Raw genomic sequence first — 26274 nt, forward strand, 5'->3', positions numbered from 1 at the left:
CAAAGTTACTCCTACCAGGATTCACCAAAGCCAAACAGACTCAACCTTTGAAGACTGCTGTAAGTGGTTTTGAAGCAAGAGTGGTTACTGGAAGGAAGCAAGAGATAAATCTGGATTGGGTAGTGCTAATGAAAGAAGAATACAGAACACAACCAATGATCCAACTTCCTTAAGTGAACCAGGTATTGGAGCAACTCCTGAAAGATTGAATCAACTAGAATCTGTACAGATGGTTTACCATACCTACTTGAGAGAACACATCTTGTTGTACTTTACGACAGACGATAGGGTTTATCATATAAGGGAAAATGCCATTCCACTGAAGTATTTTGAAGAATTGGAACATTTTTTATTCTTACTTCAAGTGAATGACAAAATAACAGAAAGTGCTGCAAACTATTTGAAGACTCAAATTCAGAGACAGAAAAGGCTTTATTCTGTAAAGTCTGACAGTACATATCTTCCAAAGTACAGAGATCACAAGGGTGGTATTGTTGAGATGAAGCCTAACTCTGCTAAGATTATAACTACCTTTCTGGGTTACAAGGCTGTGGAATTCAATCTTGAGTCTGACAAGGCATATTTGATCAGACTGGATCAGCACATAAGGAAAGCTAAAATTAATGATCTCAGGGCTGCAATCTTTCAAACTGGTGAAGATTCTGCAGAACTTAAAGATGCTAAAAGGAGGATGATTGATGAACTCAGATATGCTGAGAGATGTTTGTTAAAGAACTATCTCATAATAACTCCTGACATCAGAGAGATCAGAAAGTGAACCCAAGTCAAGATCTACAACTGCTCAAATTCTGATATGAATACAGACTGAATTTGTTATCAGAATTTAAAGTTGGTAAAGCTTTAAGGACTGTAAGTTGTAGTTATCTAGTCAAATTCTCATGCATTTGTACTTAATGTTTTTGACATCATCAAATATCTGTTAACTTGTATATTATGCTAATTTACAAGTTGAGGGAGATTGTTATATATATTTGATAATGTCATGTCTAATATGATTTATGTTTAGTTTTCAGATCTTACTTAAACATGACAAATCAGTACTTAACTGAAATCAGCACTTATACTGAAGTCAGAACTTAAGTCATCAGTACTTAAGGTTCAGGAGATATTTATCAGAAGATAATATCATGACTTAAAGGAAATATTCAGATAAGGAAGGTAGTTGATTAAAGGAAAAGAAGATCAAGACAAACGTAAGAAGAGATATGCATGAAGAAGGAATTCTATGAAGAATAGAATACTTGGAAGAAAAGATATCTGATTGATATATTTTAGGAAGCAGAATTATATTCCATATCAATTAGCGATTATCTTGTAATTGTGTAGTATATAAACACATACATAGGGTTTACACTATAAGTGTTATCATTATCGAGAAGATTATTAATTGTAACCCTAGCAACTCTCGTGATACTTGTTCATCACTGAGAGAGGACAGTTCCATACTGTAACAGAGTTTATTGTTTTGAATAAAGTTTGTTTTCTGTTACTTGTGTTATTAGAATTCAATTTGATTGTGCTATACACTGTATTCACCCCCCTCTACAGTGTGTGTGACCTAACAGACCCTGTGACCTATAATGAGGCTATGAGTAGTGTTGACTCAGAGAAATGGCATAGTGCCATGAAATCCGAAATGGAATCTATGTATACCAACCAAGTATGGACTCTGGTTGAGGCGCTTGAAGGTGTTAAGCCTATTGGGTGCAAGTGGGTATACAAAAGAAGGATTGGAGCAGATGGCCAGGTGGAGACCTATAAGGCCAGGCTCGTGGCAAAAGAATTCAAACAAAGGCAAGGGATTGACTTTGATGAAACTTTTTTGCCTGTGGCCCTGTTAAAATCAATTCGGATTTTGCTTGCGATTGCTGCTTACTATGACTATGAGATCTGGCAAATGGACGTGAAAACGGCCTTCCTCAATGGGGAACTTGAGGAGGAAGTGTATATGACACAGCCAGAGGGTTTTCTTTCCAAGGGAAATGAACACCTAGTGTGTAAGCTGCTACAAACCATATATGGTTTAAGGCAAGCTTCTCGTAGATGGAACATCCGTTTTGATGAGACAATTAAAGAGTTTGGTTTTATCAAAAACATAGATGAACCATGTGTCTACAAGAAGGTTAGTGGGAGTGCGATAACATTTCTTGTATTGTATGTGGATGACATACTTCTTATATGAAATGATATACCGATGCTACAATCAGTCAAAGTATGGTTATCAAAGAACTTCACCATGAAGGACTTGGGAGAAACATCCTATATTCTCGGTATGAAGATCTATAGAGATAGATCTAGAAGAATGATAGGTCTTACCCAGGGTACATACATCCAGAAAGTACTTAAAAGGTTTAGCATGGAAAACTCCAAAAGAGGTCTCATACCGATGAGCCATGAAGTGTCCCTTTCCGAAAAAATATCTCCTAAGACACCTGAGGAAAGAGAGCGTATGAGTAAGATTCCTTATGCTTCAGCAATAGGATCTATCATATACGCGATGTTATGTACAAGGCCTGATGTTGCTTATTCAATTAGTGTGACGAGCAGATATCAGTCCAATCCAGGTGAAGACCACTGGAAAGTAGTGAAAAACATCCTTAAGTACTTGCGAAGGACTCGGGACATTTTTCTTGTTTTTGGTGGTGAATCTGAGTTGAAAATAGAGGGTTATACTGACTCTAGTTTTCAATCAGAAAGTGATAGAAAATCCATGTCAGGGTACGTGTTTACTCTGAATGGTGGTGCAATACAGATTGTTGAAAGATGAGATGTCAACGTCGAGAGAGTTGACACACATAACAACGTAGCAGACCCACTCACAAAGCCACTTTCTCAGAGTCACTTTGATCGTCATAAAGACAAGATGGGTATTAGATACCAGAGTGATTGGCTTTAGTAAAAGTGGGAGATTGAAAGAGATATGTCCTAAGTCCAATCATGTATGAGGATTTAGGAATAACTTTTATGTAATCTGTTTTGATTTTATTGATATTAATAAAAGGCTTGTTTTGTTTTTATTGTGGGCTCTATCTATTTAAATGTTTAAATAAGATATACCACAGTTTAGAGTAAAGCTTTTTATGGATTGTGATGAGATCATAATAATGATACCTAAAAGATGATAACTCTAAACTTAAATAGTTCCTGGTCGTAGGATTACTAACTGGTAATTAATAATCCGCAAAGATCGGTACATACTATGCTTGCTTCATTATGAAGGATGTCTGTTCTCATAGACATTTGTGTGGTGACACTATAGCTAGTATGTAGGTGCTTATTATAGAATAAGTTCACTGAACATGACTCACACAGCTGAACAACTGATGGAGTTCACTAACGTGTCAGCAGTTGTTCACATAGTGATAGTTGTACAAGTATCCTTAGACTTGAGGTCATCATAGTCATCTTGTGTACACTGAACTATGCTTTGGTTTAGTTCTTAGTATCAAGGGACAATTATAAGGGCTCTACTGGCTATAGGAATTTGTACACGAAGTTAGTGTATGATCAATAAAGGATCTACCCCTTCCAGTGTAGGAAGAGAATGTTCAATGTTGATCCACTTATGTTAGTTCAGGAATCTCTGGCCAGAGTGAATGAAATTAGAAAGGAGTTTCTAATTTACATTAAATAGAACTAAGCATAGTGAATGGGAAAGCAAGTGATTAAATAAGATAGGCTTGCCACAAGTTCCATGCCTTATATTTAATCGTGACATTGTAGGGTAGAAGGAATTAATTATACGGTAACTACTCACTGAATATGTTCTTGGTATTCTAAGCAGTGAATTCGTATTATCCGGATAGTCGCGATATATTGAGAAGTATCCCTCACGATGTAGAATAAATATGATTAATTAATTAATCATATTTAATGAATTAGAGAATTTATATAAATAATGATAAAATAGTTTTATTATTATTTATTTCTACTACCGGCTTAATATTGAACCTACAGGGTCACACCATAAAAGAGAATGATTTAATGGTGGAGGAATTAATTAATAATGGCTGATAATTATTTATTTATAAAATAAATAATTAATTGGCAAATTTAATAATTGATTAAATGAGATTTAATTGATTATAAATTAATTAAGAAAAGGTTCTTAATATTATTAATTAAGAATTTAATTTTTGGAAATTAAATCAAGAGAGAGAATTATTTCTAAAGTGTTTAGAAAAAAGATTAATAATTAAAAGGTGTTTTAATTATTAGTGAGAATAATAAAGGGTTAATAATAATAATATTTTGTGGGAAAGTTTTCAGCTGAAAATTTTGCCTATAAATTTACTATTATAAACCCTATTTTTGCCTCAACCAAAAAGTTTACAAAATCCTAAATTCTCTCCACTTCCTACTCCTCCATTATATCGATTTCTTGGTGGATACCGGTGGAGTGCTTCACACTTGAGGAGCAGCTGCTAAGGATCTCCGTTCATCGTTTTTGGATCGCCATTAAAGACCTCCATCTTTCCATTAACATAAAGCTTCTTAAGGTAAACATACTGAACTACGAATTAAATATTATTTTTCGCATGGATCCTGCAGAGGGTTTCAGTTTTTTTAAGATTTAAATTTACGTTGCTGCGTTTATGTGCTAAAAACCCTTCAATTATTACATTGGCAACGAATTTTAAATCTAATTTAAAATCATAAACAATGAGTGACATCTAGTAATACATCATTGCTACCCAAGTAATAATAATTGAATCGGTGATCGATTAAACCTTTTGTGAATAATGTACAATGTAATATAATCCCTTTAACCACATATTATAGATTAAACTAGAGGCATGCAATGTGTAATCCTCATCAATGTTTAATCCAGGTTTCCTTGATCAATGAGTATACTATCATATCAAATCAATATTTGAGCGTGGCCACGCATTTCGTAGTCTAGCTCACACAAGAGGCCAATAATATCACTCCTAAAATAGGAGGGTTAAATCCCTTCTAGATCATTCATATTTCTCATACGATTCATAATATACCCAATGTCCATTTTTATCATTACCCAGTCAAGGATAACTTTTAACGGAATCAATGTATATTAATTCTCGTATAGAAATATAATGACTTCAGGTCTAAGGACCATTACATTATTATCACTGTGAGAATTACTTATGACACAACAGACATGTAGAATCTCACATCGGGTATGTCCAGCACCCTGTACATGTATATCTGCCTGTGTCTTTGACTTTAGTATCACTATAACTATGATCAATGAGATGTGATCATCAGTCAACAAACACACTAGTCTTAATGCATTATTATTGTCCCTTAATAATAATACTCGACTAGGGACCTTTAGGAATATTTATACTATTCTCGTAATCTCATTTCTAAGTCACGTACTTAGAGATATAGAACTGCATATCATATTCCAAGGACATTTATTAATCTAACATTTATATAGCAGTAAATTAAGAATTAATAAATTATAAAGGGAATAATCGATAGAACATAAATATTAATAATCCAAATGTCTTTAACTAAAACATCATAGTGTTGTCTCTAGGGCACAAACACTAACAAAAACCTCCAAAGGTTGAAAATGCAGCTGGTGGTGACGGGTCCGGAGTGGACAAAGGTAAGGGTGTGGCCGACGACCCTTCGAAAAGGTGTAGTCCAGAGCTGGAGGTTAAAATTGCTCGTTTCATGGTTGTGATCCTGACTGAAAATGATTGGAAGAGAATGAATCACTCCGGATTCGATGCCACTATGAAAGAGTGTACCCGGCTCTGGGGTCAGGTATATTATGTGTCTATTCTTGTCCTGCTTCTATTCTTTTACCTTAGAATATTTTGTAAGATGTATATTTATTTTTCTGCAGCTTGGAAGGTATATGGCCGGATCTGCTTCCCTTGCGTACCATGAATTGAAGGATGCCCACAATTCTATTGCTGATAAGAATACTGAGATTGGGGAGCTGAGGGACCAGATCATTGTGAAGGATACTGCTCTATCCAGATTGAATAAGCATCTTACCGATGTTACAACCCAGGCTGAGAATGCTGAAAAGGAAGCTAAGGATCTAAAATCTGATTTAGCTGAGCTCCGGAAGCAACTTTCTTCTGTGAGGCCGGAGTCGGAGGTCATTGATGTGTATAAGAAGTCCGAGGAGTATGATAGGACCATTGCAAATGCTGGTGCTCCGGAGATTGGTCGCTGCTGGGTCATTGCAGAGAAATATATCAAGACTAATCCGGAGGCAAATTTGGATATTTTGTTGAAGAATTCATTAAGGCCAAGCAGCACATCGAAGCTGGACTCAGTGATCCGGAGCCCTTCGATGGTCCTTGCCCTAGCTTCCTTCCGCCAAATGCTCCGGAATTCTTGTTTTTGAATGTATGAATTTTGATTCTGAACTTTGATAGATTAATTCGTACTTTGTGTTTATAATATCATACTTGGCTTCGGATTTCTCTGGTCCGGTTGACTCTGTTATGTCATTGTTTTGCTTCTGTTGGCTTTTATCTATGCTTCTTTATACTGTGTTTGCCTTAAAAAAAATTCTAAGTCATTGTGTTTCTAGTAGTCCGGTTTTATATTTTATCCGGACTAGTACTAGTTGCTTTACTTAGGAAATTAATTCTATGTAAATATGGTTGCTCTAGTCCTGACTAATCTTTGCTCCGGACTAGTGATTTCTTTTTTACTTAGAAAATTAATTCTAAGTAAATAAGGTTGCTCTAGTCCTGACTACTCTTTTTTCCGGACTAGTGTTGGCTTCTTTACTCAGGCAATTAATTCTCTAAGTAAATATGGTTGCTCTAGTCCTGGATACTCTTTTGTCCGGACTAGTGGTTGCTTATTTTTACTTTAGAAAATTGTTTCTAAGTAAATATGTTTGCTCTATTCCAGACTCATAATTAGTCCGGACTAGTGGTTGCTTATTTGTTACTTAGAAAATTGATTACAATTAAATATGTTTGTTCTAGTCCAGACTCATATTTAGTCCGGACTAGTGGTTGCTTATTTTTACTTAGAAAATTAATTCCAAGTAAATATGTTTACTTTAGTCCATACTCATATTTAGTCTGGACTAGTGGTTGCTTTTTTGGATACTTTTAATAAATGTAAAGATATGAATGCTTTTCATTAATCTGAAATTTCAGTCATACAATATGTAAGGAAGAGCAATCTGGTTGCTTGCCATATTGGCTACAAGATTTTGGTTGCTTTATTTGCTTTTTCCTATTGGTAGAACTTCCTTAGCCTGAGTCGGTACCAGGTATTGGGGACTTCTGAGCCATCCATGTTCAGGAGTTTGTAGGTTCCTGGCCTCAGGACTTCTTTGACCTTGTATGGTCCTTCCCATTTGGGCATTAGCTTTCCAGTGTTTGTAGGATCTGATGCTTCAGTGTCTCGAAGAACTAAGTCTCCCAATTGGAAGTTTTTGACTCTGGACTTCTTACTGAAGTGATCCCTGGTCTTCTCCTTGTATCTTTCCATCTTTTTTACAGCTTGGTCCCGGACCTCATCAATTAGCTCCAGATTTGTTCTGAGTCCTTCTTCGTTGGCTTCTTCATCAAAGTTTATTGCTCTGTAGAAGGAGATCCCACCTCAATAGGAAGCATTGCTTCTGTGCCATAAGCTAGTTTGAATGGGGTCTCTTCGATGCTTGTCCAGGGGCTTGTCCTGTAAGAACATAGTACGCTTGGCAGTTCTTCTGTCCATTTGCTCTTGCTTTCTTTAAGTCTCTTTTCAATACCCCGGAGCAGGATTCTGTTGGTGACTTCTACTTGGCCATTTCCTTGGGGATATGCTACTGATAATTTCTTGTGTTTGATCCCGCGCTCCTGAAGGTAGGACTCAAATTCTGATCCGATGAATTGTGGTCCGTTATTCGATACTAGGACTCGTGGAATCCCAAACCTCATCAAAATATTGTCCATAAATTTTATGCGGTCCTGCTGGTTTATGGTCCTCATTGCTTTTGCTTCCACCCATTTGGTCATATAATCAATTGAGACTAACAAGTACCTGAGGTCTCCTTTGGCTCGGGGAAAGGGTCCCATTATGTCAATACCCCAAACAACAAAGGGGATTGGTGATAGGACTGAGGAAGGTAGGACTGGGCTGATCCGGGACACATTGCTGAAGAGTTGGCATTCCTTGCATTTTTTTCACGAATTTCATTGCATCCTGGTGAATAGGTGGCCAGTAGTAACCTTGCCTTATGATCTTATGAGCTAGAGCCTTTGCGGATATGTGATCTCCGCATATCCCTTTGTGTACTTCCATCAAGCAGTACTTTGATTCTTCTGGGCCAACGTATTTGAGTATAGGAGATGAGAAAATTCTGTGGTAGAGTAGTCCTTCTTCAAGGAAGAACTTGGATGCTTTAGCTTTCAGTCTTTGGGCCTTTCCTTTGTCTGCTGGGAGCTCCCCTTTCTCTAAGTAGTTGATGATGGGAGTCATCTAGTTCTGGTTGTTTTCGATCTCCAAGACTTCTCCGGAATCAATAGATGGTTTGTGGAGTTCTTCAAAGTAAACTGAGCAGTCCAGGTCTGATGAGTTCCGAACTAACTTGGATAGAATATCTGCTTCTTCATTTTCTTCTCTACATATCTGTAGGACTTGATGCTTTGGGATTGAAGCTAGGTAACTTTGAACCAGTGCTTGATACTTTTCCAGGATTAGGTCCTTTGTTATATATTCTCTGTTTGTTTGCTTGACCATTATCTGGGAGTCGCTGTAGATTTTTAAGTCCTGGACCCTCAGAGTCCTGGAGAGCTTTAGTACTGCAATCAATGCCTCATATTCCGACTGATTGTTTGTTGCCGGAAAACCGAAAGATATAGCTGTTTGAATGGTGAATCCCTCATGACTTTTCAGTATAAGTACGGCTCCCGACCTCTCGCTTGTTGAAGAACCATCTACTTTCAAGGTCCAGGCTCCTGGATTTACATCTTGGTTTGTCTCTGGATATATGTTCATTGGTTCCGGTTCTTCTTCCGGGAAGTTGCATTCGATTATGAAATCTGCAAGTGCTTGAACTTTAATGGTAGTTGTTAGGGCGAAATCACGCACTAATATTCACGCAAGTATACGCGTTCGCAAGTAATATAGAATACTTTCTAGTTCGTTCCCACAGAGACTCGGACTATATTATTGTCTAATTAAACTCACTCACCAATGTATGATTACTTCTCAATGTTAAGACACTAACACTTAAGATTGTTGATTAAATATTAACTATAATTATCTACTTAATTAATCACTTACTTAACACTTTAAATTATCAATAATAAAACACTCATGAGATCACAACTTCATTATTACTTCCTTCAATAGCCATTGTTATTACCTTTAGCATGTGACAGTGATGATATTAATCGAATAACACGAAACTGATAAAAGCCAACTTTCATTGTACTAATACCATTCTACCAAGCATCCACAATTAAGATAGAAGTTGAATAGTCATCAATTATGTTGAGTTCCTATATGTCTACAGAAATTGACAACACAACGATTTAAGCACAAGTTATTCCTTTTGATTACATAGGGCAAATAAAACTGTTAGAGTTACCCACTAATCATGCACAACATACATGAACCTATGCTAGCATGGCAAGTTCTAAATCTCAAGATCCACCGTCGCTTCACAAGAGATTAACACCCTATCTTATATGTTCGTGACGCACATAAGACGAATACGCACAACCAATACTAGATATCATACAATCATCACACACTAAAGTATTAAACAATTAACTAAAGAATTCCATAATAAATCCGTTGCAACCCCATGATCACGATTAGCCCATAATAGCACTTATCGTCATCATGGGTTCATATGAAATCATGATAAACAAACACAAGAAAATAATAACTAAACTAATTATATTAAAATAGAATACGTCACAAGAGTAAATAAGTTCAAAGTAAGAAAACTAGCATCCAACGTTACAACGAAACAAGAATCACAAGAAAATATGCTTCCTCTTCGTTGCGGTGTGCTAAATCGGTCTTCTTCCTTATCTCCTTCGCTCCTTGCATAAAAACACAATCTTCTTCAATCTACACTTGTAAAAACGTCTCAAATCTACTTATATAATAGTCCCATAAAACTCAGATTACATAGAAGTGGAAACCAAACAGAAGTAGAAGTCCTGAAATAATATATTTTTTTCCCCGACCCTGCGCGGCCGCTCAGCATAGCTGAGCGGGCGCTCAGCTTGCTGCGCGGCCGCTCAGCAATGCTGAGCGGGCGCTCAGACCTCTACTGGAAAAAATCTGATTTTGCTCCGTTTCTTCAACGTAATATGCCCGTTTCTTTCCTCTCGCAATGGTGAACACATGCCAAGGCTTATTCTTGATGATTCCTCCCCCGAAATGCAACTAATATCCTGAAATGCATAAACACTAGAAAAACGCATCAAATACACAAAATACTTGATTTCAAGACACCAATTTAAGCCATTTTAAGACGTTCTAAGTGGTATAAAATGCCACTTATCACACCCCCAAACTTAAATCGATGCTTGTCCTCAAGCGTCACAGACTCAAAAACAAATAAAAACATGCATGAATGCAATCTATATGAAAATGCAGCGATCCCCCTATCTACAATTAACCAACCAAATTGCAACATCTTAACAAATGCAGTTAGACAACTAAAGATCAATAAACTCATGCAAACGGACATGCAGCCAGAAACGTGGTGTGTGCAAATGCTTAACAGATATGCTTTGGAACTAGACCAATTATTATGACTTGACTATCCTCAAGGCAATCACATGATTATACAGAGAATAAAAATTCTAGGCACAAAGTGATATTCAACACTACAAGAATTCTGGAGCTTATTACGGAATCGTGCTTTTTATTCACAACACAAACGCTTAATTGACCATGCAATGAGTGAGGTCCACAAAAGACTTATACAATGGTATCCATGTAACGAGCGTTAGGTTAGCGGATCCCAGACTCTAAAAGCCTTAGGTAACTAGGCACAAAGTCCCCTAAGAACTTAATAACTCGAATACCAAAGAGCCCACTCTTGATCAATTATGCATAAACTAAATATTATTATTATTATTATTATTTTTTTTAACTTTTTTTTTCTAACTTCTGAGCAAGTGCGTTTCGCTCCATCTTGCTCAACCCTAGACTACTCCCACCATATGCGAGCCGGCTACTAGCCATTTGACGCCTAGCCACAACTAGCAATAGAATTCCAAATTTTTTTCCTCCAATTTTTTTTTTCATGCCTTTATCACTAAGAACCTATTATCGAATTCTAAGCATAATAAATAGATTGACCTCGAAAATAACCAAATCATAACAACAATCTAGCCCTTACGCATTCTCTAAGATTTACTGGAATTACAAGTGTTTCTAGCATGCATATCAACCTATGCTATCACTACACTCGCATCAATATCACAATTCAGTCGATAAATCATTGTAAAAGGGATCATGGTAAATGCATGAGCTACATGACATACATAACAAAAAAAAAACAAACTATATGGCATAAATTATGCAACTATATGAACTAAGCTATCATAAATATGCAGCTATATGACACACACACAATATTCCTTAACTACCACCCCCAAACTTAAAATCTTCACTGTCCTCAGTGAAGGTAGTAAAGGAACACAGGGTATACCTACTCGGAGTCATCATCATCATCACCCTCAGTGGGTCGAGTATCAGGAGGCGGGTATGCAGAGTCCTCACCAAAAACTGGCCACTGGATATCAGCTCCAAGGCCCCGAAAAGCAGTCCCTAACGCAAGGGTGAGCTCCTGAGCAAATCTGCTTTGCGTCTCGTACATAGCATCCATCCGCCGTGTAAGCCTCCTATACTGGGCATCAACCATCCCAGCACCCTCCTGAGCTCTCGAAGAACCAGCCTCATCACGCCCTGGCCTAGCCATAGTAGCACCTCGTGCTGGACGCCCTCCTGGAAATCGATAACCCAGCCCATGCTCCTCAGGCTCACCACCGGTCCACTCCTGCATCCCATTCAGCGTCCCAGAATCAATCGGAGCTGCCGGCAACTGCAACTGCTCATGAGCCGGCCAGTTCACTCCCACTGCTTGGCATAGCTTTATAACCGTGGATGCATAAGGGATGTTCATATGCTTCGCTCCCCTCAAAAACTTCAGAATTCCTTGGTAGATAAACTCATCAAGGTCCACATAGTACTCCTCATTCAGAATTCCCCACAACAATTGTGCTCTCTCAACTGTGACCTCGTGTGCATGCGAAGAAGGCAAAATATTAGCACAAATAAATGCATTCCATGCACGGGCATACCTGTTCATGGCGATCGCCGGAAAGTGACGATACTCATTAGTGCCGGTCCTGAAGGTCCAAACTGTGCCCGGTCGACAGAGAGTCACACAAATCAAATCCAAGTCAAAATCCTCAGCAGTCTTTTCATTCCAGTTCTCCTCCTCAGGTTTCCTCTCTCGCTGGCCAATCACACGGCGAATCGCCGCAGGGTGATAATCAACTGTCAGCCCTCGGACCACAGAAAACCCATTCTTTTCGGCCTTCGCGTTTGCGTAGAACTCGCGAACAACGCTCATCGATACCGCCTCGGGTGACTCACAAAAAGCTATCCACCCCTTCTCTGCAAATCATGGGTAGCAACTCACCATGCCTCCCTAATGGTAAAAACCCTCTCTCCTTCAGAATTGGCTTCCCCAACAGCCTAGTATACTCCTCCTCCGCGGCTCTGTCAGTTAACCGAGGCCTTGCAGCAGTACCCCTCGATGAATCAGCAGTAGGAACTGTGCTGCTGTTGTCAATAGTGCGTGCTCTCTTGGGTGCCATTTGATTCATGAATAAAAGTGTGTAAGAACTGAGTTTTGGTGCTTGGGAGAGAGTTTAAGTGTAGGAAGTTTGTGGGAGATATGTAGGATAGGTGTATGTATATATAGGGTGTAGAGTAGGTTAAATTAGATTAGGAGTGGGGTTGAGGGATAAAATCATGGGGTAATGGGAAAAGAATTCGTGGGTTTATGGGCTGTGATGGGTTTTTGTGTTTTTGTTTTTGTTTTTTTTTTTTTGTGAACTGTAAAAAAAAAATTCTGGTACTCGACCCCTGAGCGGTCGCTCAGCGAAGCTGTGCGGGCGCTCAGCTTGCTGAGCGGTCGCTCAGCAATGCTGAGCGGGCGCTCAGGGGGTCACTGGAAAAAAAATTTTAGCCCCTATTTTCTGATTTTTTTTTGTGTTTTTTGATAGGTTATTAACTTCTAAGGGTTCCTGTAACAACAATTCATGGGTTGCCTCCCACGCAGCGCTTCTTTTTCGTCATTAGCTTGACGTTTCGTACCCTTCTCAAGTAGTCAACAAAATGGCACTAACCACTTCTCGGTTTGCCATGTCCCCATAGTAGTGCTTCAAACGCTGACCGTTAACCTTGAATGCTTGGTCCGGATCATTCTCAAAAATTTCCACCGCTCCATGTGGAAACACAGTTTTGACGATAAAAGGCCCAGACCACCTTGATTTTAACTTCCCTAGAAAAAGTCGGAGCCAAGAGTTGAATAAGAGAACTTGTTGCCCCAGCACAAATAAGTTAGGATGTAGCTTCCTATCATGCGACCTCTTCACCTTTTCCTTATACATTTTTTTATTCTCGTACGCTTGAAGTCGAAATTCATCAAGTTCATTAAGCTGAAGCATTCTTTTCTTACCAGCTGCATCTAAATCCAGGTTTAACTTTTTCAATGCCCAGTAAGCCTTATGCTCAAGCTCCGCAGGTGGATGACATCCCTTACCGTACACCAACTGAAACGGGGACATACCAAGTGGAGTTTTGTATGCTGTTCTGTAAGCCCAAACAGCTTCATCGAGCTTTGAAGACCAATCCTTCCTTGACGGACAAACAACCTTCTCTAGAATGCGCTTTATCTCTCTGTTAGACACTTCCGCTTGACCATTTGTTTGCGGATGATAGGCAGTAGCTACTCGATGATTCACATTATAACGCTGCATCATAGAAGTGAACTTACGGTTGCAGAAATGCGATCCTTCATCACTTATGATTACCCGAGGTGTTCCAAACCTTGTGAAAATTTGCTTATGAAGAAAATTTAGCACTGCCTTTGCATCATTTGTCGGTAAAGCTTCAACTTCGACCCATTTTGAGATATAATCGACTGCCAGCAAGATGTACTGATTATTGCAAGACGAGATAAAAGGCCCCATGAAATCGATTCCCCAAACATCAAAGACCTCGACTTCAAACATCACATTTAATGGCATCTCATCCTTCCTTGTCAAATTTCCCACTCTTTGGCAACGATCACACCTTAAAACAAACTGATGAGCATCCTTGAACAAAGTAGGCCAAAAAAAACCTGCTTGCAGAATACGAGCTGCCGTCTTCTCACCACCATAGTGTCCACCATAAACCGTGGAATGGCAGTCTCGTAATATCCCCTCCGTCTCACAGAACGGGATACATCTCCTGATGATCTGGTCAGCTCCCTGTCTAAACAAATATGGTTCATCCCACATATACCACTTTACCTCATGCAGAAACTTCTTCTTTTGAGCGGATGTCAAATTAGGAGGCATTACATTGCTGACGAGATAGTTTACAATATCTGCAAACCATGGTTCTTCCTCCTGAATTGCAAACAACTGCTCATCCGGAAAAGATTCATTGATTAACGTCCTATCTTGTGAAGTAGAATCGGGATTCTCCAACCTAGAGAGTTGGTAAGCTACTTGATTCTCAGTACCTTTTCTATCCTTGATCTCTAACTCAAATTCCTGAAGTAAAAGCACCCAACGAATGAGTCTCGGCTTCGAATCTTTCTTGGAAACCAGATAGCGAATAGCCGCATGATCAGTGAATACTGTTACTTTCATACCAAGTAGATAAGATCGAAATTTCTCGAAACCAAAGACTATAGCCAAAAGCTCCTTCTCATTAGTGGTGTAGTTCAATTGGGCCCCATTTAAAGTCTTACTCGTATAGTAGACCACATGGAAGAGATTTTTCTTGCGCTATCCCAGAACTGCACCTACCGTATAATCACTCGCATCACACATCATCTCAAACGGTTCTGTCCAATCTGGTGCTGTAATAACTGGTGCAGTGATCAAACTCTTCTTGAGAGTCTCGAATGCTGCCAAACATTCATCATCAAATTTGAAAAGCACATCTTTCTCAAGAAAATTGCACAACGGCTTAGATATCTTTGAAAAGTCCTTGATGAATCGCCGATAAAAACCCGCATGACCAAGAAAACTACGGATTCCTTTCACAGAGTTAGGTGGGGGAATATTTTCAATGACTCCCACCTTGGCCTTGTCCACCTCCAGACCCTTGTTAGAGACCTTATGCCCAAGAATAATGCCTTCACGCACCATAAAATGACATTTCTCCCAATTGAGCATCAAATTAGTTTCCACGCATCTTTTGAGTACGGCGCGCAGATTATTCAAACATTCATCATATGAATGTCCAAAGACGGAGAAGTCGTCCATGAACACTTCGACGTTATTTCCAATCATGTCAGAGAATATAGCCATCATACATCTCTGAAAAGTGGCCGGGGCGCCACATAACCCAAACGAAACTCTGCAAAAAGCAAACGTGCCAAATGGACAAGTGAAGGTAGTCTTTTCCTGATCCTCTGGTGCAATACAAATCTGATTATACCCTGAATAACCATCCAGAAGACAAAAATACTCATGACCCGCCAACCTGTCAAGCATCTGATCAATAAATGGAAGAGGGAAGTGATCCTTCCTTGTGGCTTTGTTCAATTTTCTATAATCCATGCATACTCTCCATCCTGTAACTGTTCGAGTGAGGATTAGCTCATTCTTTTCATTTGCAACCACAGTGATACCTCCTTTCTTAGGTACACATTGTATAGGGCTCACCCACGAGCTGTCAGAAATAGGATAAATGATGCCTGCATCCAGCCATTTCAGAATTTCTTTCTTCACCACCTCCTTCATGATGGGATTCAGTCTTCGCTGTTGTTCCACAGTTGGCTTACTACCTTCCTCTAGCAGAATTTTATGCATACAATATGAAGGACTTATCCCCTTGATGTCTGCTATGGTCCATCCAATAGACGATTTGAATTCTCTCAAAATCCTTAAGAGCTTGTCTTCCTCACTACCTGAAAGGTCAGATGAAATAATAACAGGTAACGTAGATGAATCACCTAAAAAAGCATACCTCAAGTGTTCAGGTAATGGCTTGAGCTCCAAGGTAGGTGCTTCCTCTATTGATGGTTTGAGCTTTCCTTCAGCATTCTTAAGGTCAGAAGTACCAAGAGATTCAAACGGCATGTCCAGCTTTCGCTTCCAGGGAGAAGCGTTCAGATATTGTAATTGCCCGTTGCCATCTTCATCATCGCTGTCAAAATCCCCCACTAAGGCCTTTTCCAATGCATCAGACATCAACATGCGATCGAGTTCCGAAGTAATTGCAGAATCAATCACATCTACTTTTAAGCACTCCTCATCTTCTGTAGGGAATTTCATTGCCTTGAATACGTTGAAGGTCACATCCTGCTCTTGTACCCGCATAGTAAGTTCACCTTTTTGCACATCTATCAAGGTACGGCCAGTAGCCAAGAAAGGTCTTCCCAAGATTATGGGAATCTTCTTATCTTCCTCAAAATCCAGAATAACAAAATCTGTAAGAAAGAAGAGCTTATCCACCTTGACGAGCACATCCTCCACTATGCCCCTTGGGTAAGTAATGGAACGATCAGCCAATTGTAGAGACATGTATGTGGGTTTTGGATCAGGCAGATCCAACTTTTTAAAGATCGACAACAGCATCAGATTAATGCTTGCTCCCAAATCACAAAGGCACTTGTCAAAAGTCAGATTGCCAATGGTGCAAGGAATGGTGAAGCTTCCTGGATCTTTCAGTTTTGGTGGTAACTTTTGCTACAGAACAGCGATGTATTCTTCCGTGAGAGCAACGGTTTCAAGGTCATCCAGTTTCACCTTCCTTGAAAGAATAGTCTTCATAAACTTCGCATAACTAGGCATTTGCTCCAGAGCCTCAGCGAAAGGTATATTGATGTGAAGTTTCTTGAACACCTCCAGAAACTTCCCGAACTGTCTATCCAGCTTTTGTTGCTGCAATCTTTTAGGAAAAGGTGGTGGAGGATAGAGCTGTTTCTCCCCTGTATTAGCCTCAGGCAGAGTGTGTTCAACAGTAGTCTTCCTTGGTTCCGCTGCTTTCTCCTTTTGCTTAGATTCTTCATCACTAATTTCAGCTTCTCCTTCTTTTGCCTTTTCAGCATCAGCAACTTTTCCAGACCTTAAGGTAATAGCCTTGACTTGTTCTTTAGCTTCCTTCCTGCCTGGTACTTCCGTGTCACTAGGAAGAGTGCCAGGTTGACGATTGAGCACTGTATTGGCTAATTGACCGATTTGATTTTCCAAGGTCTTGATAGAAACCGCCTGACTCTTGCATAACAGCTTAAGTTCCTCAAAATCAGCACTAGTAGGTGCAGCCGTACTTCCCTGTTGAGGATATAATTGCCTTGTAGCATACTGCTGTGGTTGCTGGAATCTAGGTGGGTTAAACTGTCTACTCACTCCTTGCTGATATGGTGGCTGAATAGCATTCTGATTATTCCCCCAGCTGAAATTTGGATGATTTCTGTTGTTAGGATGATAGGTCGCTGGCACAGGCTGCTGTTGTCGCTGATAATTATTCACATACTGAACAGATTCGTTGACCAGAGAACACTGATCTGTAGCATGAGAACCTGCACAAAGCTCACAAACCATAGCTATTTGATTAACTCCATATGTAGCCAAAGAATCAACCTTCATTGATAGCGCTTGGAGCTGGGCTGCAATAGCGGTGGCTGCATCAACTTCCAGAATACCTGCTACCTTACCTGACGTCATCCTCTGAGTTGGGTTTTGATGCTCATTTGCAGCCATCGTCTCTATAAGATTATACGCCTCAGTATAGCTTTTAGCCCATAAGGCGCCTCTAACTGCTGTATCGAGCATGGGCCGAGATTGGGCCCCCAAACCATTATAGAAACCAGTGATCACCATCCAATCCGGCATTCCATGATGTGGACATTTTCTCAACATTTCCTTGTAGCATTCCCAAGCCTCGCACATAGATTCAGTAGGTTGCTGCGCAAACTGAGTAAGAGCACTCCTCATAGCAGCAGTCTTTGCCATCGGATAAAACTTTATCAGAAACTTTTGCGCAAGATCTTGCCACGTAGTGATGGACCCAGCTGGTTCAGAATGTAACCAGTCTTTAGCCTTGTCCCTCAGTGAGAATGGGAAAAGCCTCAACTTGATAGCCTCATCAGTCACGCCATTATACTTAAAAGTGCTGCAGATCTCGACAAAATTCCTTATGTGCATGTTGGGGTCTTCAGTTGCCGCTTCTCCAAAAGAAACAGAATTCTGCATCATCTGAATAGTGCCCGGCTTGATTTCAAAGGTGTTAGCTTGAATAGCCGGATGAAGGATGCTTGACTGAATGTCATCAATTTTAGGCCGAGAAAAATCCATAAGAGCTGGATCAGCTTGAACAATACGATCTCCCATGTTTACTGGTTCTTTCCGCTCAGTTCCTGAATCCGAATCCTCAAAATCTAACTTCTCCGTAAAATCAAGAACTTCGTCTGTCTCCTCAGCTGTATCTAAAGTCCTCTTGCGAGCACGAGAACGAGTTTGCATAAACGCTTGCTAAAGTACCTGAAACACAACCGGAAACAATAAGTAACTACTACGTCCTAATCACTGAGTCCTAATGACCAATGATGGTAAGTACATAAACTAAACAAATACGCCGAGTCCCCGGCAGCGGCGCCAAAAACTTGTTAGGGCGAAATCACGCACTAATATTCACGCAAGTATACGCGTTCGCAAGTAATATAGAATACTTTCTAGTTCGTTCCCACAGAGACTCAGACTAAATTATTGTCTAATTAAACTCACTCACCAATGTATGATTACTTCTCAATGTTAAGACACTAACACTTAAGATTGTTGATTAAATATTAACTATAATTATCTACTTAATTAATCACTTACTTAACACTTCAAATTATCAATAATAAAACACTCATGAGATTACAACTTCATTATTACTTCCTTCAATAGCCATTGTTATTACCTTTAGCATGTGACAGTGATGATATTAATCGAATACACGAAACTGATAAAAGCCAACTTTCATTGTACTAATACCATTCTACCAAGCATCCACAATTAAGATAGAAGTTGAATAGTCATCAATTATGTTGAGTTCCTATATGTCTACAGAAATTGACAACACAACGATTTAAGCACAAGTTATTCCTTTTGATTACATAGGGCAAATAAAACTGTTAGAGTTACCCACTAATCATGCACAATATACATGAACCTATGCTAGCATGGCAAGTTCTAAATCTCAAGATCCACCGTCGCTTCACAAGAGATTAACACCCTATCTTATATGTTCGCGACGCACATAAGACGAATATGCAAAACCAATACTAGATATCATACAATCATCACACACTAAAGTATTAAACAATTAACTAAAGAATTCCATAATAAATCCGTTGCAACCCCATGATCACAATTAGCCCATAATAGCACTTATCGTCATCATGGGTTCATATGAAATCATGATAAATAAACACAAGAAAATAATAACTAAACTAATTATATTAAAATAGAATACGTCACAAGAGTAAATAAGTTCAAAGTAAGAAAACTAGCATCCAACGTTACAACGAAACAAGAATCACAAGAAAATATGCTTCCTCTTCGTTGCGGTGTGCTAAATCGGTCTTCTTCCTTATCTCCTTCGCTCCTTGCGTAAAAACACAATCTTCTTCAATCCACACTTGTAAAAACGTCTCAAATCTACTTATATAATAGTCCCATAAAACTCAGATTGCATAGAAGTGGAAACCAAACAGAAGTAGAAGTCATGAAATAATATATTTTTTTCCCCGACCCTGCGCGGCCGCTCAGCATAGCTGAGCGGGCGCTCAGCTTGCTGCGCGGCCGCTCAGCAATGCTGAGCGGGCGCTCAGACCTCTACTGGAAAAAATCTGATTTTGCTCCGTTTCTTCGCCGTAATCTGCCCGTTTCTTTCCTCTCGCAATGGTGAACACATGCCAAGGCTTATTCTTGATGATTCCTCCCCCGAAATGCAACTAATACCTTGAAATGCATAAACACTAGAAAAATGCATCAAATACACAAAATACTTGATTTCAAGACACCAATTTAAGCCATTTTAAGACGTTCTAAGTGGTATAAAATGCCACTTATCAGTAGTCTTGGGAATGAAGCTTAAATTGAATTGGCTTAACTCCACAGCCCAATTTACTAGCCTTCCCGAGACATCTGGCTTGTGAATTATCTTTCTGAGAGGCTGATTTGTGACCACTCTGATTTCTCTTCCTTGGAAGTAATGCCTGAGTTTTCTTGAAGTTGTGACTTAGGCGAAGGAAAATTTCCCCTATCTTGGGTATCTGATTTCCGCATCTTTATGAACTTGGTTCACGTAGTAGACTGGTTGCTGTCTTCCATTCTTTTCCCTGATTAGGGCCGCTCCTACTGCTTGTGCCCTGCTGATAAGTATAGGTAGAGAGGCTCTCCTGATTGAGCTTTAGTTAGGAGTGGTGGCTGAGAGAGGTAGGACTTGATTTCCTCAAATGCTTTTTGGCACTCCAGACTCCAGTTCACCTCTTTCTTTTTGCTTGCTCCTTTGAGTAAATCGAAGAATGGTAAGCACCTCTCTGCTAGTTTTGAGATAAATCTCCTGAGTGCTGTTTGGGAACCTGCTAGCTTCTACACATCTTTTTGGGTCTTGGGATCCCTCATCTCCTGGATTGCTTTTATTTTCTACGGATTAACTTCTATTCCTCTATTGCTGATCATGAATCCTAAGAACTTTCCTGCTCCTACTCCGAAGGTACACTTCTCCAGATTGAGTTAAAGTTAATTTCTCCTCAGGTTGTCAAAGCACTCCTTCAGGTCTTCTACGTGTCCTGGTATAGTTGTCGATTTGAAAATCATATCATCAACATAGCACTCCAAGTTCCTTCCGATTTGGGACTTGAATATCTTGTTCATGGCTCTTTGGTAAGTGGATCATGCGCTTGTGAGTCCGAATGACAACATCACATAAGCAAGACTGCTCTGTGAGTTATGAATGATGTCTTAGGTATATCCTTCGGGTTCATCTTTATCTGGTTATATCTGGAGAAGGCATCCATGAAACTTAGCATGATGTGTCCGGAGGTGGCATCTATTAATTGATCAATATTTGGGAGAGGGTATGGGTCCTTTGGGCATGCATCATTTAGATCAGTGTAGTCCATACACATTCTCCATTTACCGTTAGAATTCTTTACCATGACAACATTAGCTAGCCACTCCGGATATTTGATTTCTCTGATGATTCCTGCTTTAAGTAACTTCTCAACTTCTTCGTCTATGGCTCTTTGCCTCTCCAGGGTGAAATTTCTTCTCTTCTGTTTGACTGATTTTCTGTTGGGGTTGACATCCAAGCTGTGCATTGCTATGGACTCATGTAGTCCGGGCATGTCTCTTGGACTCCAGGAAAAAATATCTTTGTACTTCCGCTGCAAGGACACTAGTCTTTCTTTGAAGGACTCTTCGAGTCCTGACCCAACTTTTACCTTCCTGTTAGGATTGCTTTCATCAATCCAGACTTCTTCTGTTTCAAATGCAGCTTCAATTTTTGCTTGTTCTTTGTTTGAGACCATTTGATGAAATCGGGCTTAGGAGTTCTTCTTCAAGTAGAAGTTTACTTCTTCAGATTATTTTTCTTTGGTTTCTTGCATGGTAGGAGTAGCTTGGTCTAGGACCTGATTTTCCTTGTCGACTACCATGACTTGATTGCTTGCCGGTCCTTGCAGACTTGGCATGTTTGCTTCTTGGTTCGGACTTGATTCAATGAGTTGTACTTCTTTTATTGCTTCTTCCCTTGGTTGGGGTTAGTGCTTCTTGATGCTTTGCTGTTTGTGAAGGACTGTGGACTTCCTTTTGTTGTCCTGGTGGGTTTCTTCCATGACTAACCCCTGGCTATAGCATGTTTCAACAACTCCATAATCTCCTTTTATCTCCCCGACTCCTGTCGGGGTTGGGAACTTGATTTTGAGATGGGAGATTGAAGTTATCGCTTGCATCATGGTTAAAGTTGACCTGCTGATTATTCCATTGTATGATGAAGGACTGTTGATGACGTAGAACTTTATGACATGAGTTACTTGGTTATGAGCAGTTTCAAAAATGACAGGTAGATACAAAGTCCCCTGGATAGGGACTAAGTTGTGTCTGATCCCGTAGAGTGGGTCCTCCCGGCAATCATTTGAGCGGACGTTCCCTAACTGCATTCGATCCACTGTGTGCTTGAAGAGAATATTTACTGAGGAACCATTGTCTATGAGCATTCTTCTTACTTCATTATCAAAGATGTCCAAGGTGACAACTAAAGCTGCATTGTGATGAGGGTTGACTCCTTCATATTCCTTACAGCTGAAGGATATCACCAGGTCTGGGAGTGTTTGGATTAAGAGCACTTCTTCGCCAAAGTCCGGGCTCCGTGGTGGGAAGTGGGGCCTCTTAGGACTACATTAACTACATTCTTTCCTCTCTTCTGTGCCTCCCCTCTGTTGTTGTTGTTGTTGTTGTTGTTGTTGTTGTTGTTGTCCCGGACTAGGTATTTATTCATATTTCCTTTCTTCACTTGGTCCTCAATGAAGTACTTGAGTGATAAGCAGTTCTCAGTCTTGTGTCCATGGGTTTCATGATAATCGCACTGCCTATTATAAGGCCCGCTCTCCGGAGGATTGCATTGGCTTCGGAGGATAATAGAAAGGTTTGTCTTTTACCTCCTTCAATATTTCTTCCCGGGTCATGTTGAGAAGAGTCTAGTCCGGCTCCTGCTTCGGCTCCCGAGGCTGCTTCGCGGGTCCTGGATCGCTCTTGGACTCCAGCTTAGGACCAAGTCTTTGAAAAACTGGAGTAGTTTGTCTTTCTTGGTTCTGTTGGTTGTTCTTGAACTTCTTGTCCTGATGGTAACCCCCTTTCGATCGGTCATCAGTGTTCTTACTCCTGGATCCCCCACTCCGGGTCATCCTCATTTTCTAGAGTACATCAGTTTATTTTATGAATCTGGCAGCCATGGAGCAAGCTGCTTCCAAACTTTGTGGCTCCTTATTGATTAGTTCGACAATATATCTCTCATTGTGCTCTGGGTCCAAGTTTCTCCTGAAGATGCTCAGAGCTTCGAGCTCGTCCAAGTTCGAGACTTTGTTGATTGCATCCTGGAATCGGCGTATATAGGCTGAGAGGGACTCATTGTCGTGTTGCCGGATCGTTTCTAGGTGACACATATACATTTCATATGTCTTGTTTGCTCGAAAATTTCGGAGAAAAGATGCGCGGAACTCCTTCTAACTATGGATGATGCGGGATGGGATCCTGCTGAACCATCAATGGGCTCCTCCCTTAAGAGTTGATGCGAAGAACCTTGATTTTGTCAAGTCATTGTAGTAATATATTTGCGCGATCTGCTTAAAGTAGTTCAAGTGCTCTTCTTGGTCTCTTAGGCCGTCTAAAGAATCGAAATTGTAGTGCTTCAAGTCCCGCTGCTGGGAATTGCCTCCAAGGAGTGGCTGAAAGGAGTCAGTGTTTCTCCAATTTCCACTCCTGAGTCTCTGTCCATCTTCCTTTGCAATTCATAGATCATATCTTTCAGGTCTTTCTGCTTTTCCTCTTCTTCATCATCAGAAATCAGCTCCGGAGTAGGATCCTTCCGGAATCTCTCGGTCCTAGACTTGGCCAGTAGCTTTTCTTCTTCTAACTGTATTCTTTTTTGGATCTTTAGCTCGAGCTTTGCTTTTTTTTTTTTGATTTCCTCCCGCATTTCTTCCAACCTTTTCTGCTTAGTAGAATCTGCTTCTTTCTTATTACCCTGATCCTTTTTGTTTTTCTTTCCCTTAGCTCCAATTCGGTCAAAGACAGATCTCTTAGATTGCTGGGAGTCCCCGGACTCCTCCGGTTATTCCTCAAGTTCGGCTTCAACCTGGAGCTGGGTTTGCTCCTGCCTGTAGAGCCGAATTTCTACTACCAGTTCATCACTTGTAAGGTTGGCCATGTGCTCTTCGACCACCGAAACATTAGTGTATTTGTATTGGTTCAGCTCAATAAGGCTTCTGGAGTCCTGGGTGTTTACAATTCTCTCCACAACGGGAGTGTGTTACAATGGTTGCTCCTGGAACGCTTCTCTGTCGGCTTCTGGATCAAGGGCCTGGGAGTGGTCCGGCTTCCGGACCTGAGTACTAGCAGATGGTCTCCCAGAAGTATGCTTTCCTGGTCTTGCCATTTCTCAAAAATACCAACAACAACTAAAAAATTTCCAACTAACAATATGAATCTAAGTTTGCTTTACAAAAATCGCAAAAACTATCCCAAACAATAACAAGCAATAACAAACAGCTTTCTGGGACTAGTTTAAAAAATCTTCTGGGACTAGTCAACAATGCGGTAGAATAAGTGTAGCGGGGTTTTAGAACACATAGGAAATATTCAAACTAGAGCAAAATCGGGGTTCTAAAATGATCAAAACTAACAATAGCACACTCAAACGTGGCTTAAATCAACAAAATAGGGCCCACATAAACGTGGCCTAAAATAACGAGTATACACAAACGTGACTTAAATAAACGACATTCATGTTTATGGAAGAGTTTGGTTGTTTGGGTTCTTACAGGTCAAATAAATGGACTCTTTCAAGAGCTTGATGATGAAGGTGAATCCAGGGGCACCGAGACCCAAGGATGGAGAGCCCTTCCTTCTAGCGCCAAATGATAACTCCTGGTGGCGGGGCCGCTCCTTCGACGCTGTGCCTGGATCCTTCGCCGCTGTGGAGGTGTAGTTGTGGCGGGGTTCCTTCAAAATAACACAGGAAGGGGGGTTTGAGTCTCGCGGCGCCTCCGATATGAGAGTAAGAACTTGCTTTTGGGGAAGATGAAGTTAGATATGAATGCAAGATGATTGCGTATGTATATGAGTGCAAAAGAGTGATTAACCCCAAAACCTTACCTTCTTGGGCTATTTATAGCCCAATGATAGGGTTTTGGGGTTGGTACCTTTGAATCGTAGCCATTGGTTTTAAGAGCGGAGGACACCTAGCTGGAGTGGATACTTTACACGTGGCAGCACGAGACTGACTGAGAAATGTTCTGAGAATCTTCTGACACATGCCTAGATTATTCCCATGATTGATGGGTGACAGTTGTCCCTATCATGTGTTTAGTGAGTCACAAGTGACTCACGTGCTGGGATTTCCCAAGATTGGGCTTGCGGGATTGGGTCAGTTAAGACTAATAGTGTGCAGGACCGGACTGAGTTACAAGTCCGGCTCTAGTCCTTGCAGGAGCTACATGTACTATCAGTAGAAGAACCATGGGTCTTACCAACTACGCCAACATGAAACAAGGGAAAATATCGATTTAGGGCCATGTTTCTTATATTGTAGTACTGTTGGTTGCTGGACATGATATGTACTCGGTTTAGAAAGATATGTCCCGGCTTTGCTTTCTCAGTTGTTTAGTTTTAATTGTTTTATCTATTTGTGCCAAATTAAGATTAAGAACAGGGAACGCAGCTTGTAACGTCCAGTTTTTAGTTGCATATCAATTACTTGGTATACCCTCGTATAGATTATAATACAACTCCGAACCTGAAGGAAGCATGACTACAGTTTGATATAATATTAAGCCGCAATTAATCTGTATAGTTTGATATAAAATTAAGCCGGCCGCTATTAGTCAGTATCGTCATGTACTTAACGGATCTCAAACATACAAATATATAAATAAAAAGCCATATTAGCACATGACGATAGCACTATACAGATTGTCTAAAAGAAATGAAAATCCTTGAAAACATGTATATATGTTATAAGAAACTACTTAATCATATATATTTCTATTAACGAGCAAAATATAAAATGCCTGGCTCCAATCTGTCTGCCTCATCCGATTCTAGCTAGACTATGAGAACTGCTGCGAGCTGATCTGATATACATGATTACTATAAGAAGCGCGCTTGCTCGATGGCTCTCCACCAGAATCAATAAATCTTCTGATGGAATTTTCCCATGTACATATATATTAAATATATGAGAACAGAACCAGGTAATATGTAATCTGGGCAGCTGGGCTGGCCATTTAGTATATGTTAAGAAAAAGAAGAAAAAAGAGGAGTATTGCTA

General features: G+C 40.0%; 1 non-coding gene across 1 annotated transcript; it reads left to right on the plus strand.

The window, feature by feature from the left end:
• The first annotated feature begins 18069 nt into the window (after window positions 1-18069).
• On the plus strand, window positions 18070-18176 carry LOC141722253 (small nucleolar RNA R71). The gene has a single exon (XR_012575273.1). It is a non-coding gene; the product is annotated as a small nucleolar RNA R71 (small nucleolar RNA).
• The last annotated feature ends 8098 nt before the right edge of the window (window positions 18177-26274 follow it).

This window comes from Apium graveolens, chromosome 4, assembly GCF_009905375.1.
Source record: "Apium graveolens cultivar Ventura chromosome 4, ASM990537v1, whole genome shotgun sequence".
NCBI lineage: Eukaryota > Viridiplantae > Streptophyta > Magnoliopsida > Apiales > Apiaceae > Apium > Apium graveolens.